Genomic DNA, 17,528 nt, shown 5'->3' with positions numbered 1-17,528 from the left:
AGATCTATTCGATGTAATCTTCTTTTGCGGTGTGTTTGTTGAGACCGATGAATTGTGGGTTTATGATCAAGTTTATCTATGAATATTTTATTTGAATCTTCTCTGAATTCTTTTATGTATGATTGGTTATCTTTGCAAGTATCTTCGAATTATCAGTTTGGTTTGGCCTACTAGATTGATCTTTCGTGCAATGGGAGAAGTGCTCAGCTTTAGGTTCAATCTTGCGGTGTCCTTTCGCACTGACAGTAGGGGAAGCAAGGCACGTATTGTATTGTTGCCATCAAGGATAACAAGATGGGATTTATTTCATATTGCATGAGTTTATCCCTCTACATCATGTCATCTTGCCTAAAGCGTTACTCTGTTCTCTTGAACTTAATACTCTAGATGCATGTGGTCGATATATGGAGTAATAGTAGTAGATGTAGGCAGGAGTCGATCTACTTGTCTCAGATGTGATGCCTATATACATGACCATACCTAGATATTCTCATAACTATGCTCAATTCTGTCAATTGCTCAATAGTAATTTGTCTACCCATCGTGAATACTTATTCTCTGGAGAAAAGCCACTAGTGAAACCTATGGCCCCCGGGTCTATCTTCTATCATATTAATCTTCCAATACTTAGTTATTTTTATTGCCTTTTATTTTACTTTGCATCTTTATCATAAAAATACCAAAAATATTATCTTATCATACCTATTAGATCTCACTCTCGTAAGTGACCGTGTAGGGATTGACAACCCCTTATCGCGTTGGTTGCGAGAATTTATTTGTTTGTGTAGGTGCAGGGGACTCGTGCGTGGCCTCCTACTGGATTGATACCTTGGTTCTCAAAAACTGAGGGAAATACTTACGCTACTTTGCTGCACCACCCTTTCCTCTTCAAGGGAAAACCAACGCAAGTGCTCAAGAGGTAGCAAGAAGGATTTCTGGCACCGTTGCCGGGGAGGTCTACACAAAAGTCTATATACCAAGTACCCATCACAACCCTTATCTCTCGCATTTGCCTCTCATTTTCCTCTCCCCCACTTCACCCTTGTCGTTTTATTCGCCCTCTCTCTCTATCCTCCCTCTCTTTCTCTATTTGCCTCTTTTTGCCCGTTTCTTGTTTGCTTATGTGTTGGATTGCTTGCTTGTCACGATGGCTCAAGATAACACTAAACTGTGTGACTTTACCAATACCAACAACAATGATTTTATTAGCACTCCGATTGATCCTCTTACCGATGCTGAATCTTGTGAAATTAATGCTGCCTTGCTGAATCTTGTCATGAAAGATCCGTTTTACAGCCTTCCTAGTGAAGATGCCGCTAGCCATCTAAATAGCTTCGTTGATTTGTGTGATATGCAAAAGAAGAAATATGTGGATAATGATATTGTTAAATTGAAGCTATTTTCTTTTTCCCTTAGAGATCGTGCTAAAGCTTGGTTTTTGTCTTTGCCTAAAAATAGTATTGATTCGTGGAATAAGTGAAAAGATGCTTTTATTTCTAAGTATTTTCCTCCCGCTAAGATCATCTCTCTTAGAAACTATATTATGAATTTTAAGCAACTTGATCACGAACATGTTGCACAAGCTTGGGAGAGGATTAAATTAATGATATGTAATTTCCCTACGCATGGTTTGAATTTGTGGATGATTATATAAATTTTTTGTGCCGGATTGTATTTTGCTTCTAGAAATCTTTTAGATTCAGAAGCGGGAGGCACTTTTATGGAAATCACTTTAGGAGAAGCTATAAACTCCTAAATAATATTATGGTCAATTATTCTCAATGGCACACTGAAAGATCTACTAATAAGAAAGTGCATGCGATAGAAGAAATTAATGTTTTGAGTGGAAAGATGGATGAACTTATGAAATTATTTGCTAATAAAAGTGTTTCTTCGGATCCCAATGATATGCCTTTGTCTACTTTGATTGAGAATAATAACGAATCTATGGATGTGAATTTTGTTGGTAGGAATAATTTTGGTAACAACGCATATAGAGGAAACTTTGACCCTAGGTCGTATCCTAGTAATTCCTCGAATAATTATGGTAATTCCTACAACAATTCTTATGGAAATTATAATAATGTGTCCTCTTATTTTGAATCTAATATTAAAGAATTTATTACTTCGCAAAAGAATTTCAATGCTTTGATTGAAGAAAAATTGCTTAAGATTGATGAGTTGGCTAGGAACGTTGATAGAATTTCTCTTGATGTTGATTCTTTGAAACTTAGATCTATTCCACCTAAGCATGATATCAATGAATCTCTCGAAGCCATGAGAATTTCCAGTGATGAGTGCAAAGAAAGAACCGCTAGAATGCGTGCTAAGAAATATTGCTTTATAAAAGTGTCTTCTTCTAGTTTCCATGATAATAAAGATGAAGATCTAAAAGTTATTGATGTGTCCCCTATTAAATCTTTGTTTTGCAATATGAATATTGATAATGATGGGACTGAATATGATCCACCTTTACCTAGACGGCGTTCCAAGAATTCGAAGTCTTTAGATCTTCATGATAAAATTGTTAAAAGTGGGATTGAAGAAGTCAAAACTTTAAATATTAATGAACCCACTATTTTGGATTTCAAGGAATTTAATTATGATAATTGCTATTTGATAGATTGTATTTCCTTGTTGCAATCCGTGCTGAATTCTCCTCATGCTTATAGTCAAAATAAAGCTTTTACTAAACATATCTTTGATGCTTTGATGCAATCTTATGAAGAAAAACTTGAGTTGGAAGTTTCTATTCCTAGAAAACTTTATCATGAGTGGGAACCTACTATTAAAATTAAAATTAAAGATCATGAATGCTATGCTTTGTGTGACTTGGGTGCTAGTGTTTCCACGATTCCAAAGACTTTGTGTGATTTGCTAGGTTTCCGTGATTTTGATGATTGCTCTTTAAACTTGCACCTTGCGGATTCCACCATTAAGAAACCTATGGGAAGAATTAATTATGTTCTTATTGTTGAAAATAGGAACTATGTGCCCGTAGATTCTATTGTTCTTGATATCGATTGCAATCCTTCATGTCCTATTATTCTTGGTACACCTTTCCTTGGAACGATCGGTGCAATTATTGATATGAAGGAAGGAAATATTAGGTTCCAATTTCCGTAAAGGAAAGGCATGGAACACTTTCCTAGAAATAAAATTAAATTACCTTATGAATCTATTATGAGAGCCACTTATGGATTGCCTACCAAAGATGGCAACACCTAGATCTATCCTTGCCTTTTATGCCTAGCTAGAGGCGTTAAACGATAGCGCTTGTTGGGAGTCAACCCAATTTTATTTTTATTCCTTTCTTTTTGCTCCTGTTTAGTAATAAATAATTTATCTAGCCTCTGTTTTGGTTGTGTTTAATTAGTGTTTGTGCCAAGTAGAACCGTTGGGAAGATTGGGGAAAGTCTTGTTAATCTTGCTGTAAAAAACAGAAACTTTAGAGCTCACGAGAACTTCTTCCATTTTTATTTGGAAATTGATATTTAGTTAATTATTTTTGCATATGATTAATATATAAATTACTCACGTCCAGAAATTTATTTTAGAATTTTTAGGATTCCAGATCTTGCGTTAGCTACAAATTATTACAAACTGTTCTGTTTTTGACAGATTCTGTTTTTCGTGTGTTGTTTGCTTATTTTGATGAATCTATGGCTAGTAAAATAGCTTATAAACCATAGAGAAGTTGTAATAAATTAGATTTAACACCAATATAAATAAATAATGAGTTCATTACAGTACCTTGAAGTGGTGTTTTGTTTTCTTTCGCTAACGGAGCTCAGGAGATTTTCTACTTTAAGTTTTGTGTTGTGAAGTTTTGAAGTTTTGGGTAAAGATTTGATGGATTATGGAACAAGAAGTGGCAAGAGCCCAAGCTTGGGGATGCCCATGGAACCCCCAAGATAATATAAGGACACCAAAAAGCCAAAGCTTGGGGATGCCCCGGAAGGCATCCCCTCTTTCGTCTACTTCTATCAGTAACTTTACTTGGAGCTATATTTTTATTTAGCACATGATATGTGTTTAGCTTGGAGCGTCTTGTCTTATTTGAGTCTTTATTTTTTAGTTTTCCACAATCATCCTTTCTGCATACACCTTTTTGAGAGAGATACACATGATTCAGAAATCATTAGAATACTCTATGTGCTTCACTTATTGTAACGCCCTCGATGCGGCTATATCTCCTACGTATCGAAGCACAACTTAGAGGCATAACCGCATTGAAAGCAATGTCACAAGTGAGGTAATCTTCACAACAACCCATGTAAATAGATAAAGGGGAAAGTACATAGTTGGCTTACACTCGCCACATCACACAAATACATAAATAAATCATTACATTCATCCAATACACTCATGGTCCGACTACGGTACCAAAATAAAGATCAACCCCCAAATGCGACAAAGTCCCTGATCGCCCCAACTGGGCACCACTACTGATCATCTGGGAAAGACACGTAGTAACGACGAGAGTCTTCATCGAGCTCCCACTTGAGCTCAAGCGCATCGTCTGGAGCGGTATCATCGGTCCCTGCATCTGGTTTGGAAGGAATCTATGAGTCACGCGGACTCAGCGATCTCACACCCTCGCGATCAAGACTATTTAAGCTTATAGGTAAGGCAACGGTATGATGTGGAGCTGCAGCAAGCGACTAGCATATATGGTGACTAACATATTCGCAAAAGAGAGCGAGAAGAGGAGGCAAAAGCACGGTCGAACTACTATGATCAAGAAGTGATCCTAGAACAACCTATGTCAAGCATTACCCCAACACCGTGTTCACTTCCCGGACTCCGCCGAGAAGAGACCATCACGGTTACTCACGCAGTTGGTGCATTTTAATTAACTTAAGTTTCATGTTATCTACAACCGGACATTAACAAATTCCCATCTGCCCATAACCGCGGGCACGGCTTTCGTAAGTTCAAAACCCTGCATGGGAGTCCCAACTTAGCCCATCACAAGCTCTCACGGTCAACGAAGGATATTCCTTCTCCCAAGACAATCCGATCAGACTCGGCGTCCCGGTTACAAGACATCCTCGACAATGGTAAAAGTAAACCAGCAACACCACCCAGATCTGCCGACAAATCCTGATAGGAGCTGCACGTATCTCGTTCTCAGGGCACACTGAATGAGCAAGACGTCGGGTAGGCCAGCCCAGAGTTGCCCCTGGTAGCCTCGGACATCGCTCAGTTGGACCAACACTTAGAGAAGCACTGGCCCGGGGGGGGGGGGGGGTTAAAATAAAGATGACCCTTGAGTCCACGAAACCCAAGGGAAAAAGGCTAGGTGGCGAATGGTAAAACCAATGTTGGGCATTGCTGGAAGAGTCTTATTCAAGGAGAACTGTCAAGGGGTTCCCATTATAACCCAACCATGTAAGGAACACAAAATCCGGGAACATAACACCGATATGACGGAAACTAGGGCGGCAAGAGTGGAACAAAACACTAGGCATAAGGCCGAGGCTTCCACCCTTTACCAAGTATATAGGTGCATTAAGATAACCAAGATAATATTGTGATATCCCAACAATAAACAAGTTCCAACAAGGAACGATCTCCAATCTTCACCTACAACTAGCAACGCTACAAGAGGGGCTGAGCAAAGTGGTAACATAGCCAAACAATGGTTTGCTAGGACATGGTGGGTTAGGGGTTTGACATGGCAATTTGGGAGGAATGATAAGTAAGTGGTAGGTACCATAGCATAGGCATAGCAAAAGAGCGAGCATCTAGCAAGCAAAGATAGAAGTGATTTCGAGGGTATGGTCATCGTGCCTGCAAAGTTTTCAGAGTTGCCTTGATCCTTGTAAGCGAACTCAACGGTCTCCTCATTCACGAAATCGTCTCCTGGCTCTACCCCAACAAGAACAACAAGCAAATGGAACACAATCAACCACGTGCAATGCTCAAGCAACATGATGCAAACATGGTATGATATGCGGGATGCGGTATGTGATGCATATGCATGATTTGCAAAGGAATGAATGAACCTGGCCTCAGCTTGGAAATCCAAGAGTGCCACTAGAAAGTTGAGGTGATTTCGGTTGAAATCGATATAAAGATCACCGAAATCGGATGCACGGTTTGGAAATGGCAAGCAAAACAAATATGGCACCGGTCTGCGATAAACAACAAGTAGCCATCTAAATGCATCAAGATAAATATGCTACAACACTCAAACATGACAACAAAATACATGGCAGGGATCCACTCATGATTCTTGACAAAAGATGAACACTGAGCTACGGCTAATTCATCCATTAACAGGTTCAAACAAGCATGGCAAAAGTGCAAGAGATAACAGGTTACAGACTTAGTGAAATTAATAGCAAGTCAGGAATTTATCAACAGGAAGCAATCTTTAAAGCATGAAAACTACATGCTACAGGAACATATCACGACAAAGCAAGGCATGGTATGAAGGTACTCTAAGCATATAACAAAAGTCCCTTACTGACTATAAACCAAAAGGGCACAGAAAATATGATTACACCCATGCAAACATAGCAAGTTTTTATAAACAGATTCAAACTTAGTGAAATTCCAGGACATGACAAAAACAGATTTTCAACATGGCATCTTTACAAGCTTGATTAAGTCACTATAAGGCATGTAATGGCATGGAACAAGTTCTAGCATGAAGTATACATGAAAATGAAGCTAACTAGGTGCTTAACCACCTCATAGCAAGATTGCATGAATAAACACATAGAAGACAAAACAGCAACATGATGGAAAAAGACAGGTTCATGAACTTGCTCAAATGCAGAAACTAAGGCCACCACTGGATTCATTGGATTTTTCTACCCCCAAAACATATATAATATGTTGGGGTTGCTGTAGAAAAATCAACACAAATGCAAATAAGTTGAATACTGCCTAAAAAGGAAATAGACAGAAAAGGAAAATGCCCAAAAATGGAAACGTCCCGATCTGGACTAACCAGATAAGGAAAAGGCCCGAACTGGAAGGTCCCAAAATGGCAAGCTGCCCAATTGGGTGTAAAACAGGGGGTGTGTAGATGACAGGTGGGCCCGTGGGTCCCACGTGTCATGTGAGAGGAGGCTGTGCGAGTGTGCGGCTGGCCGGTGGGCCTGGTGATATGTGAGGCTGGCATGTGGGTCCGGCTTGGGCCCACAAGGCGGTGACGCAAGCGAGCGGGACCAGGGGAAAACAGAGGAGGGGGTCAGTAGAGACCGAGCGCGGCGGGGACTCGCCGGAGTTGCTCCGGTGGCCCTACGAGTCGGCGGAAGGGCACAACAGGATCGCGGAAGGATCCCGCGCCCGCGAGTACTGCTAGGTGCACCGAGCGATGACGGAGTCGATGCCGGCGATGAGCTATAGAGGCGGCGATGGCGCGGACGTACGCGACCAAGCAGACAGCTACGCGAGCATCTAAGGGCGTGGGACGAAGCTATACTGAGAGGAGAACACGACTGACACACGCACACGGGCAATGGGGGACGAAGCACTCGCTGGAGACGAGGTCCGATGGCGGCGACTCGGGCGGACGGCGCGAGAGTAGCTACGGCAAGCAAAAGAGGGGGCGAAAGGCACGGGACGGCACATGGGCTTACCACGAGCACTGTCGTGTGCTCGATTGGCCGGGAGATGGGCGGAGACGAGCACGACGGCGACCGAACACCTACGGGAGCCGCGGGGAAGTAGAGGAAGGAGACGGCTCCGTCTTGGCATCTCGAGGGGAAGTAGTGGATGGCGGGGACGTAGTCGGCGTCGGGGAGGAAGACGGACACGATCGCCAGGGTGGAGGTGGTCGAAGAACACAACGGCGACGAGCTCGCGTGCTCGAAAACGCTCGGGACGTGGATGGTGCGGCGATTCTGGGGGCTCTCTCACCTGGCGGCGGCGGAGAGAGGGAAGAGGGGAAACCCTAGAGGCGAGTGGACATGGAGAGGGGCTAAAAGGGGGGATGGATCGAGGGTTTGGAGCGGCGACGCTCTCAGCCGTGGACATGTGCGCGCTCTCAAAGGGGGACCGAGGAAGAAGAAAGGTGGGTGCGGGTGTAGCCCGAGACGCTGTCCCCTGGCGCCGGCTTTGCCACGTGGAGAGAGGCCAGCGGGGGTGCTGGCGCGCGCAGGTGAGAAAAGGCAGAGAGAGGGGGGTCCGAGCGGGCTGGCTGGCGCGCTGGGCTCACTGGCGCGGGGCTAGCTGGGCCTGACTAGGAGGCTAAGGCCCAGTTGGTGCTGCTGCTCTGTTGTGCTTCTTTCTATTTTCTTCAGACAGAAAAACAAAAAGAAAAGCACGGGGGAAAAGGAGAGGAGTTGAGTTAAATAAAAATATCCTCCTGATCCTGAATTTGTGAAGTATTTAATAAAATTGCTTTGGTAATTTTTAAAGGTAGAAAAATATTCCAAGTTTGAATTATAATTTAAACTTGAAGCATTTTTGAACCCAACCAAAACCATTCTAACAGAGGTGAAACTTGGCAAGGGGGGTTCAAGGCATGGAGCTAGATTTATAGGGAGAAGATGAACATTTATGGAGTAGGGCAAGATGACACTTGCAAGAAAAGAAAAGAAAGAGAAGGAGAGGAGGTGATGAGGGGGAAGAAGATGAAACTAGGATCCCAAAGAACATGCCTCAAATGCAAAGCTCACAACATGAAGATGCACATGATGATGCCATGATGCAACAAGAGAACATGAAAAGAAAAGAAAAAATGCATGACAAGAAAAACAAAACAAAGACAAAACCCAACCATGAATCTCATAACTTAAGGCCGGGAAAAGGCAAGAGTTGGAATACAATTAAGTTAGGTTACATCCAGGGTGTTACAACACTCCAGGACTACGAAAGGAACTCGTCCCGAGATCTAGGACTGGAAAAACTCCGGGTACTCAGAACGGAGGTCATCCTCGCGTTCCCAGGTGGCTTCACGGTCGGAATGATGTGACCACTTGACTTTGAGGAATTTGATTGACTTGTTGCGAGTCTTGCACTCAGTTTCTTCAAGGATAGCAACGGGGTGCTCACGATAGGACAGGTCTTCTTGGAGATCAATGTCTTCAAAGTTGACGGTGCAGTCAGTGGTCTTGAAGCACTTGCAGAGTTGAGACACGTGGAACACGTCGCGCACGTTTGCACAGTTGGAGGGAAGCTCAAGTTAATAGGCGAGATCGCCTCTTTTGTTAACGATCTTGAAAGGACCCACATATCTAGGGGCAAGCTTCCCTTCGATACCGAAGCGGCGAGTACCTTTCATTGGAGAGACGCGGAGGTAAACATGGTCTTCTGGCGCGATTGCATGGTTTTGAGTTTATCAACGTATCTAGGGGAAAGCCAAATCACGATGCTTACTATCATAGTAGCTCTTTTGGCGCGATTGCGTGGTTTTGAGGTTATCACGAATGACTTTGCACATCTCTTCTGCCTCTGTGATCAAGTCATTGCCAAGAAGTTGACGTTCACCAGTCTCTGACCAGTTAACAGGAGTATGACACTTCCTACCATAGAGAATTTCAAATGGGGCCTTGCCCGAACTCACTTGGAAGCTGTTGTTGTAGGAGAACTCGACATATGGAAGATAATCTTCCCACTTCATACCGAAAGAGATAACGCAAGCCCTGAGCATATCTTCAAGAATCTGATTGACACGCTCGACTTGGCCGCTAGTTTGAGGATGAAAAGCTATGCCGAAACGGATGTTGGTGCCCATGTCCTTCTGAAAAGAATCCCAAAACTTCGAGGTGAAGATGTTGCCACGATCTAAAGAAATCAACTACGGAATGCCGTGCAGAGAGAAAATCCGAGAGGTATATAGCTCTGCCAATTGAGCTGTTGTGATAGATTCTTTGATAGGAAGGAAATGGGCCACTTTAGTGAGTTTGTCGATGACAACGAAGATAGCATCATTTCCACGCTTGGACTTTGGAAATCCAGTCACGAAGTCCATCTCAATATGGTCAAACTTCCATTCTGGAATGGCAAGAGGTTGGAGGAGACCAGCTGGTCATTGGTGTTCTGCCTTCACTCTTCTGCAGACATCACATTCATTCACGAACTGACAAATCTCGCGCTTCATTCGAGTCCACCAATACGACTGCTTGAGGTCATGGTACATCTTTGTACTACCAGGGTGAATAGAGAGGAGTGAATTGTGAGCCTCGTTCATAATGACTTTACGAAGGTCACCTTTAGGCACAACAATGCGATCCTCGAAGAATAGAGTATCCTTGTCATCAAGACGATAGCACTTGCACTTGGGTTGACTCTTGGCAATCCCAATCTTCACCTTCTTCACCATAGCATCAAGAAGTTGAGACTCGCGAATATGATCTTCCAAAGTAGGAGAGACTTGGAGGTTGGCCAGAAATCCTTGAGGAACAACTTGCAGATTGAGTTTGCGGAAAGCTTCACAAAGCTTGGGTTGGTAAGGCTTGAGAATCAGACTGTTGCAGTAAGCCTTCCTGTTCAATGCGTCAGCAATTACATTGGCCTTGCATGGAGTATATTCGATACTCGGATTATACTCTTGAATCATCTCGACCCAACGAGTCTGCCTGAGGTTGAGATTAGGCTGAGTGAAGATGTACTTGAGACTCTTGTGGTCAGTGAAGATGTCCATTTTTCTTCCCAATAAGAGATGTCTCTAAGTTAAAAAAGCATGAACAACTGCCGCCAACTCGAGGTCATGAGTGGGGTAGTTCTTCTCGTTGGGCTTCAACTGGCGAGAGGTATAAGCCACAACTTTCTTCTCTTGCATCAACACTGCACCAAGACCTTGAAGGGAAGCATCACAGAAGACCTCAAACGGTTTGGATTCATCAGGAGGAGTTAGAACTAGAGCAGTGACTAGCTTCTCTTTCAGGGTGTTGAAAGCGATGTCACATTCAGGAGACCAGACGTACTTCACGTGCTTTTGGAGAAGGTTGGAAAGAGGCTTCGCCATCTTTGAGAAGTTCTCAACGATCCTTCGACAATAGCTTGCGAGCCCAAGGAAGCTGTGGAGTTGCTTCACGTTCTGAGGTGGTTCCCAATTCACAATTGCAGACACCTTCTCAGGATTAACCGCTATGCCCTTGGCAGAGATGATATGTCCAAGGTAGAGAACCTCATCGAGCCAAAACTCGCACTTTGAAAACTTGGCATAGAACTGATGTTCTCTGAGCTTATCCAGCACCAAACGCAAGTGCTTGGAATGATCTTCCTTGTTCTTAGAAAATACCAAAATGTCATCGAGGTAGACCAAGACGAAGTCATTTGTGTAGGGGTTGAAGATGAAGTTCATCATGCGAGAGAATGTTGGCAGAGCGTTGACGAGGCCAAAAGACATGACAGTGTATTCATATGAACCATAGCTTGTTTTGAATGCTGTCTTGGGGATATCCTCTTCATGAATGCGAATCTGATGATAGCCCATACGGAGATCAAGCTTGGAGAATACTTGAGCACCTTTGAGTTGTTCAAATAGCTCGTTGATGTTGGGAAGTGGGTACTTGTTCTTTATAGTCTTCTTGCTCAATGGACGGTAGTCGACACAAAGTCTGTCCGTTCCATCCTTCTTCTTCACAAAAAGAACACCACAACCCCATGGAGAAGAACTTGGTCGGATGAGACCCATTCGCTCTTATTCATCGAGTTGCTTCTTCAACTCCTTCAACTCTTTAGGTCCAAGCTTGTAAGGACGTTTGCAAACAGGTTCCGTGCCAGGCTCAAGATCGATGACAAATTCAACTGGCCGGTGCGGAGGCATTCCTGGAAGCTTTTCTGGAAAGACGTCTTGATATTCGCAAACTGTGACGCCCGGATAATCAAGCTACAGTAAACCTCTGCTAATGGTGCCACGTCACCTCGATTACTTTCGATAATCTCGCGTTAGTTCAAAACCGCTTCAAATTCAAAATTGAATTAAAAGCAAACATCAAAAGTTTTCAAACTTTAAAACTAAAATGTTCAAGTTGTAGCAAATAAAGCATAAATAATATTGGTGCAGAAACCACATTTTTAAAAAATAATTAAAGACACTAAAATAATAAAAACAGTGGCTAAATAACATTTTAATTGCTCTTTAAATTATAAAAATATTAAGCTAACTTATTTTGAGTCAAAACCAGGTTGGGTAGTGGCCTATATTAATTATACTAATTTAGGTACTAAGTTGGTATTTTATCTAAACTATAGCAATGTGAAACTAAAATAATATAGAAAAGAATAAATAAAAGCAAAATTAAAAAAACAAATAGAAAAAGAAAAGAAAACCCCCTCGACCCAACTAGGCCTTGGCCCAGCCAGGCCGGCCCACGCCACTGGCCTACTTAGGCCTCCCCCACTCCACCGTAACCCTAACCCAGTCCCCTCGCTCCTCCTTCCCCCCACGTTCTGGATCGGGGGCGGCACCCCTGCGCGCGTGATGCCCCGACCCCGCCGCTCGACGCCGGACCTCCCCACCGGCCTGCCTCCTCCACACCGCCGTCGTCCACGTCCTCCCCCTCGAGCTCGAGCCCACTGCCTTGTCCCTGCACCGAATGGTGAGGCCCCGGCCTCCTCTCTCCCACCAATGCCTTGACCGCACGCCTGCTGACCTCGCGCGAGCTCGCGACGTCTCTTCTCGGTGCCTGCTTACACTCATCGTTCACCGCCTCTGCCTGCGCCCGGGCTGCGCCCGCTCGCCGCGCTCAGGCCTCGCCCCCCCGCGCGCGCGTGGCCGCTGGCCATCGTGGCTCCCCGCCATGGCCGCGCCCTGGACGCTCTCTGGCCGTGCCCGCCCGCCGCTGACCGCGCGCCCCCACGGTCGCGCTCCCGTGCACACCACCCCTTTCGCGCCTAGGATGTGCCACCGGTGCGCACGTAGTCCTGCCTGCGAGATGCCGCAGCCGCTTGCTATCGCTGCACCGATGCTGCTTGCTGATGCTCTGCGTCGCCGCCCGCCACCTAGTGCCGCCGCGCCTCCCGCCCTTGGCCCCGCACGTCGCCCCTTCGCCGCGCCGCCCTGCTCCGGCCGGCCGGCTGGCCGCGCCCATCCCGCCCCGCGCGCCCATGGGCGTGCGCCCGCTTAGGCTGAGCACCCGGCGCCCGCTATGGTCCCTGGGTCTATGACCAGTGGGCCTAGCCCTAGAATGTTTAAAGAAAGAAAAAGAATTGAAAATAATCATAATAATAAAAATAATTAATTAATTAATTAAAGAATTAATTAACTTAATTCATTTTGTTTAATTATACTAAACAACTAATTAAGCTAACTAATTAACCTAAACCCTAATTAACTTAAACCGAGAATTACAAGTGGGTCCCACTGGACCCACACGTCAGGTTGACCAGGTCAACGTTGACTCTGATGTCATGCTGACGTCATGCTGACATCAGCATGCACTGTTATGGATAATGTTGATTTTAAATAATTAAATAAATCCTAAAAATGATTTACATCTTTTAAAATTAATGTAAAATAAACCGTAGCTCGGATGGAAAAACTTTGTACATGAAAGTTGCTCAGAACGACGAGACGAATCCGGATACGCAGCCCGTTCGTCTGCCACGCATCCCTAACCTATCGAACTCGCAACTTTCCCCCTCCGGCTCCTTTACCCGAAAACGCAAAACATCGGGGATACTTTCCCGGATGTTTCCCCCCTTCGCCGGTACCACCTCATACCGCGTTAGGGCACCCCTAGCACCGTGTATTGTCATGTTATGCCTTGTGATGCTTTGATTGCGCTGTTATTTATTGTGTTCCCCTCCGCTACTTCTTTCTGGTAGACCCCGAGACCGCTGCCGGTACCCCTGTTGTCGACTACGGTGTTTACGACCTTTCTTGCCAGAGCAACCAGGCAAGCCCCCCCTTGATCACCAGATATCGCGTACTCTCCTCTATACTGCTTGTATTAGACTAGTGTAACATGTTACCGCTTTCCATTAATCCTATTCTGTTGCATAGCCTGTCAATGTTGCTACAACTGTTGATACCTTACCTGCAATCCTAAATGCTTAGTATAGGATGTTAGTTTACCATCAGTGGCCCTACATTCTTGTCCGTCTGCCATGCTATACTGCTGGGCCGTGATCACTTCGGGAGGTGATCACGGGCATATGATATATACGTATACTGTTACATTACTTATGATATTGTTCGGAGATGGGGGGCTAAAGGGGCAGGTGGCTCCATCCAGGTAGTGGTGGGCCTGAGTTCCCGACGGCCCCCGACTGTTACTTTGAGGCGGAGTGACATGGCAGGTTGTGACCACCTAGGAGAGAGGTGGGCCTGGCCCTAGTCGGTGTTCGCGGATACTTAACATGCTTAACGAGATCTTGGTATTTGATCTGAGTCTGGCCATTGGCCTATACGCACTAACCATCTACACGGGGACAGTTATGGGCACTCGATGTCGTGGTATCAGCCGAAGCCTTCATGATGTCAGCGACTGAGCGGCGTGCGCCGGATTGGACTGGAACGCCTGCTAGGCTAGGTCTTCTTCCGGCCGCCCTCGCAATGTGCAGGTGTGCAATGGGCGATGGGCCCAGACCCCTGCGCCATAGGATTTAGGCCGGCGTGCTGACCTCTCTGTTGTGCCTAGGTAGGGCTGCGACATGTTGATCTTCCGAGGTCGGGCATGACCCAGGAAAGTGTGTCCGGCCAAATGGGATCGAGCGTGTTGGGAAATGTGGTGCACCCTTGCAAGGAAGTTAATCTATTCAAATAGCCGTGATCTTCGGTAACAGGACGACTTGGAGTTGTACCTTGACCTTATGACAACTAGAACCAGATACTTAATAAAACACACCCTTCCAAGTGCTAGATACAACCGGTGATTGCTCTCTCATAGGGCGACGAGGGGAGGATCATCGGTTAGGATTATGCTACACGTTGCTACTTGGTGAACTTACCATCTACTCTCTTCTCCTGCTGCAAGATGGAGGTTACCAGAAGCGTAGTCTTCGATAGTACTAGTTATCCCCCTCTTATTCCAGCATTCTGCAGTTCAGTCCACATATGATACCCTTATTCCATTTGATACCAATGCATACATATGTAGTGTAGCTCCTTACTTGCGAGTACTTTGGATGAGTACTCACGGTTGCTTTGCTCCCTCCTTTCCCTCTTTCTATACCCGATTGCTGCAACCAGACATTGGAGCCCAGGAGCCAGACGCCACGGTCGATGATGACTACTACTACTCGGGAGGTGCCTACTACTACGTGCAGCCCACTGACGACGACCAGGAGTAGTTTAGGAGGATCCCAGGTAGGAGGCATGCACCTCTTTCGATCTGTATCCCAGTTTGTGCTAGCCTTCTTAAGGCAAACTTGTTTAACTTATGTCTGTACTCAGATATTGTTGCTTCCGCTAACTCATCTATGATTGAGCTTTTGTATTCGAGCCCTCGAGGCCCCTGGCTTGTAATATGATGCTTGTATGACTTATTTTATTTGTAGAGTTGTGTTGTGATATCTTCCCGTGAGTCCCTGATCTTGATCGTACACGTTTGTGTTTATGATTAGTGTACAGTTAAATTGGGGGCGTCACACAAACGACCGGAATTTGAGAGATGGCATCCTGCTCATCCTTCTCATTGAGAGAAAACAGACGGATGGTATTATCCCGAGCGGCAAAGACAATTACATCCTCAGACGAATGAGTCAATTGAATCTGCCTGGTGGCACAATCAAGATGAGCCTTGTGCTTAGAAAGCCAATCCATTCCGAGAATAAGATCTATATCCGAGTTACCAAGGACCAAAGGAGAAGAAATAAACTTGTAGTCGCCCAACGTGATAGTAACATCCGGAGCCATCATTTTGGTGTTCATGAACAAACCCGGAGAAGAAACCACTATCGGCTTAGGCAAATCAATAGTATGCACCTCATGCATGGATGAAAAGGCTTCGATAAGAATGACAAAGATGCACCAGTATCAAAAAGAACTCTTGCAGGAATATCGTTCATAGGAAGGTTACCCATGATGAAATCTGACGAGTCCTCTGCCTAAGCTACGTTCATCATGTTATCTTAGCAGACTTGGGGTTATGCTTGACCATTGCGGTGCTAGCAGATCTCACGGGAGGAGGAGGAGGGAGACGCCTCTGATTGAAGCATTTGTTGGCATAGTGACCCTTCTGTTGGCACTTGTTGCACGTGACCTCTGAAAGTGGACGGTGATACGGAGCACTTGATCTTGGCGCTTGAGACGAAGTCTCGTTCTGAAAGCCTGTGTTGGGTGGGTGGGAAGATCCACTGCCACCTTTGCTCTTCTGCTGATAAGGCTGAAGGAACGGAGGAGGTGGCAGCCAATACTTTTGCTGCTTAGCCACTTGAGTTGAGGAAGAAGGAGTTGCATCTCTGACTCGCTTCTTTGAAGCATCGCACTCCAGTTGGGCAGCCTCTTGATTCATTGCCATGTTGTAAAACTCATCGTACTTCTTCAGCTCAAAGAGGACGAGAGCTAGCTGGAGTTCTTCTCTGAGACCACCCTTGAACTGGTATATCGTGCTCTTCTCGTCATGGACGTCTTGCTTAGTGAAACGGGCGAGCTTATGAAACATGATGTTGTACTGGTAAACATACATAGTGCCTTGCTTCAGGTTGCGGAATTCCTCACGCTTGCTCTCAACCACACTCTGAGGAATATGATGAGCTCTAAAGTCTTGATGGAATTCATCCCAGGTAATCACACGGCCTCCTCTGGAATGTTTGTACTGCTGAAACCATTCTGCAGCTTGGTCTTTGAGTTGGAAGGAGGCAAACTTGACAAAGTCCTCAGGCCTGACGTTACTGCACTCGAAATGCTTGCATATGTCCACGAGCCAATCATCAGCGTCTGAGGCCTTGACAAAGTTGCTGAAGGTCTTTGGCTGGTTAGCAAGGCACTGGTTGAGTGTAGCAAACTGATTCTGATTGTTGCCATGGACTTGGTTGCGTTCTTGCAGAATTTGCATGATCAGCTGCGTGTTTGCATTAGTAGCGGCCATCACAGCTTGCCATGCCTCCGGAGGTGGAGGTGGTGGTGGCGGATCCTGATTCTGATTGTTGCCCTTAGCAGGAGCCATCCTGAAGAGGGTGACATCCATTAGCATCTTGACAGACAAATATTTAAGCTGAATCAAACGGGTTGAAATGGTCACATTTCCATAAATTGAGAAACCACTTAGAATTGAGGTAGAAGAAAAACAACAAGGTACGGACAAGAACAAATACTTGGTGAGGATTACCCAATCCCAAAACAAATATCCGTGGAAGAGGAACTAGAGCTACAAGAATTCCCACCTATGAAACTCCCGAACCTTCCCGGTTATGCAATCAGGTGTCGGGGATACAGGGGAAGCATAATATCTCACCCAAAGCTAGCAAATCCTACATCCAGCTGTATCCATCCTTCAACACATAACCAAGAAAACTTCGAAAATAATTTACCTCAACCTTCGAAAAGCATCCGTTATACAAGTTATGGCAATACTCCCGAACTCCTGCCCCAGTACTGGGTGGGGTCAAGGTTATCTCACCAACAACTGCATAAAAGAGATTTTCGATGTCGGCGAAACTCAGGTATTCCAGAA

This window comes from Triticum urartu, chromosome 2A (genome assembly GCF_056163025.1).
Source record: "Triticum urartu cultivar PI428250 chromosome 2A, HENAU_Tu73, whole genome shotgun sequence".
Classification (NCBI taxonomy): Eukaryota; Viridiplantae; Streptophyta; class Magnoliopsida; order Poales; family Poaceae; genus Triticum; species Triticum urartu.
This window is presented reverse-complemented; position numbering follows the sequence as displayed.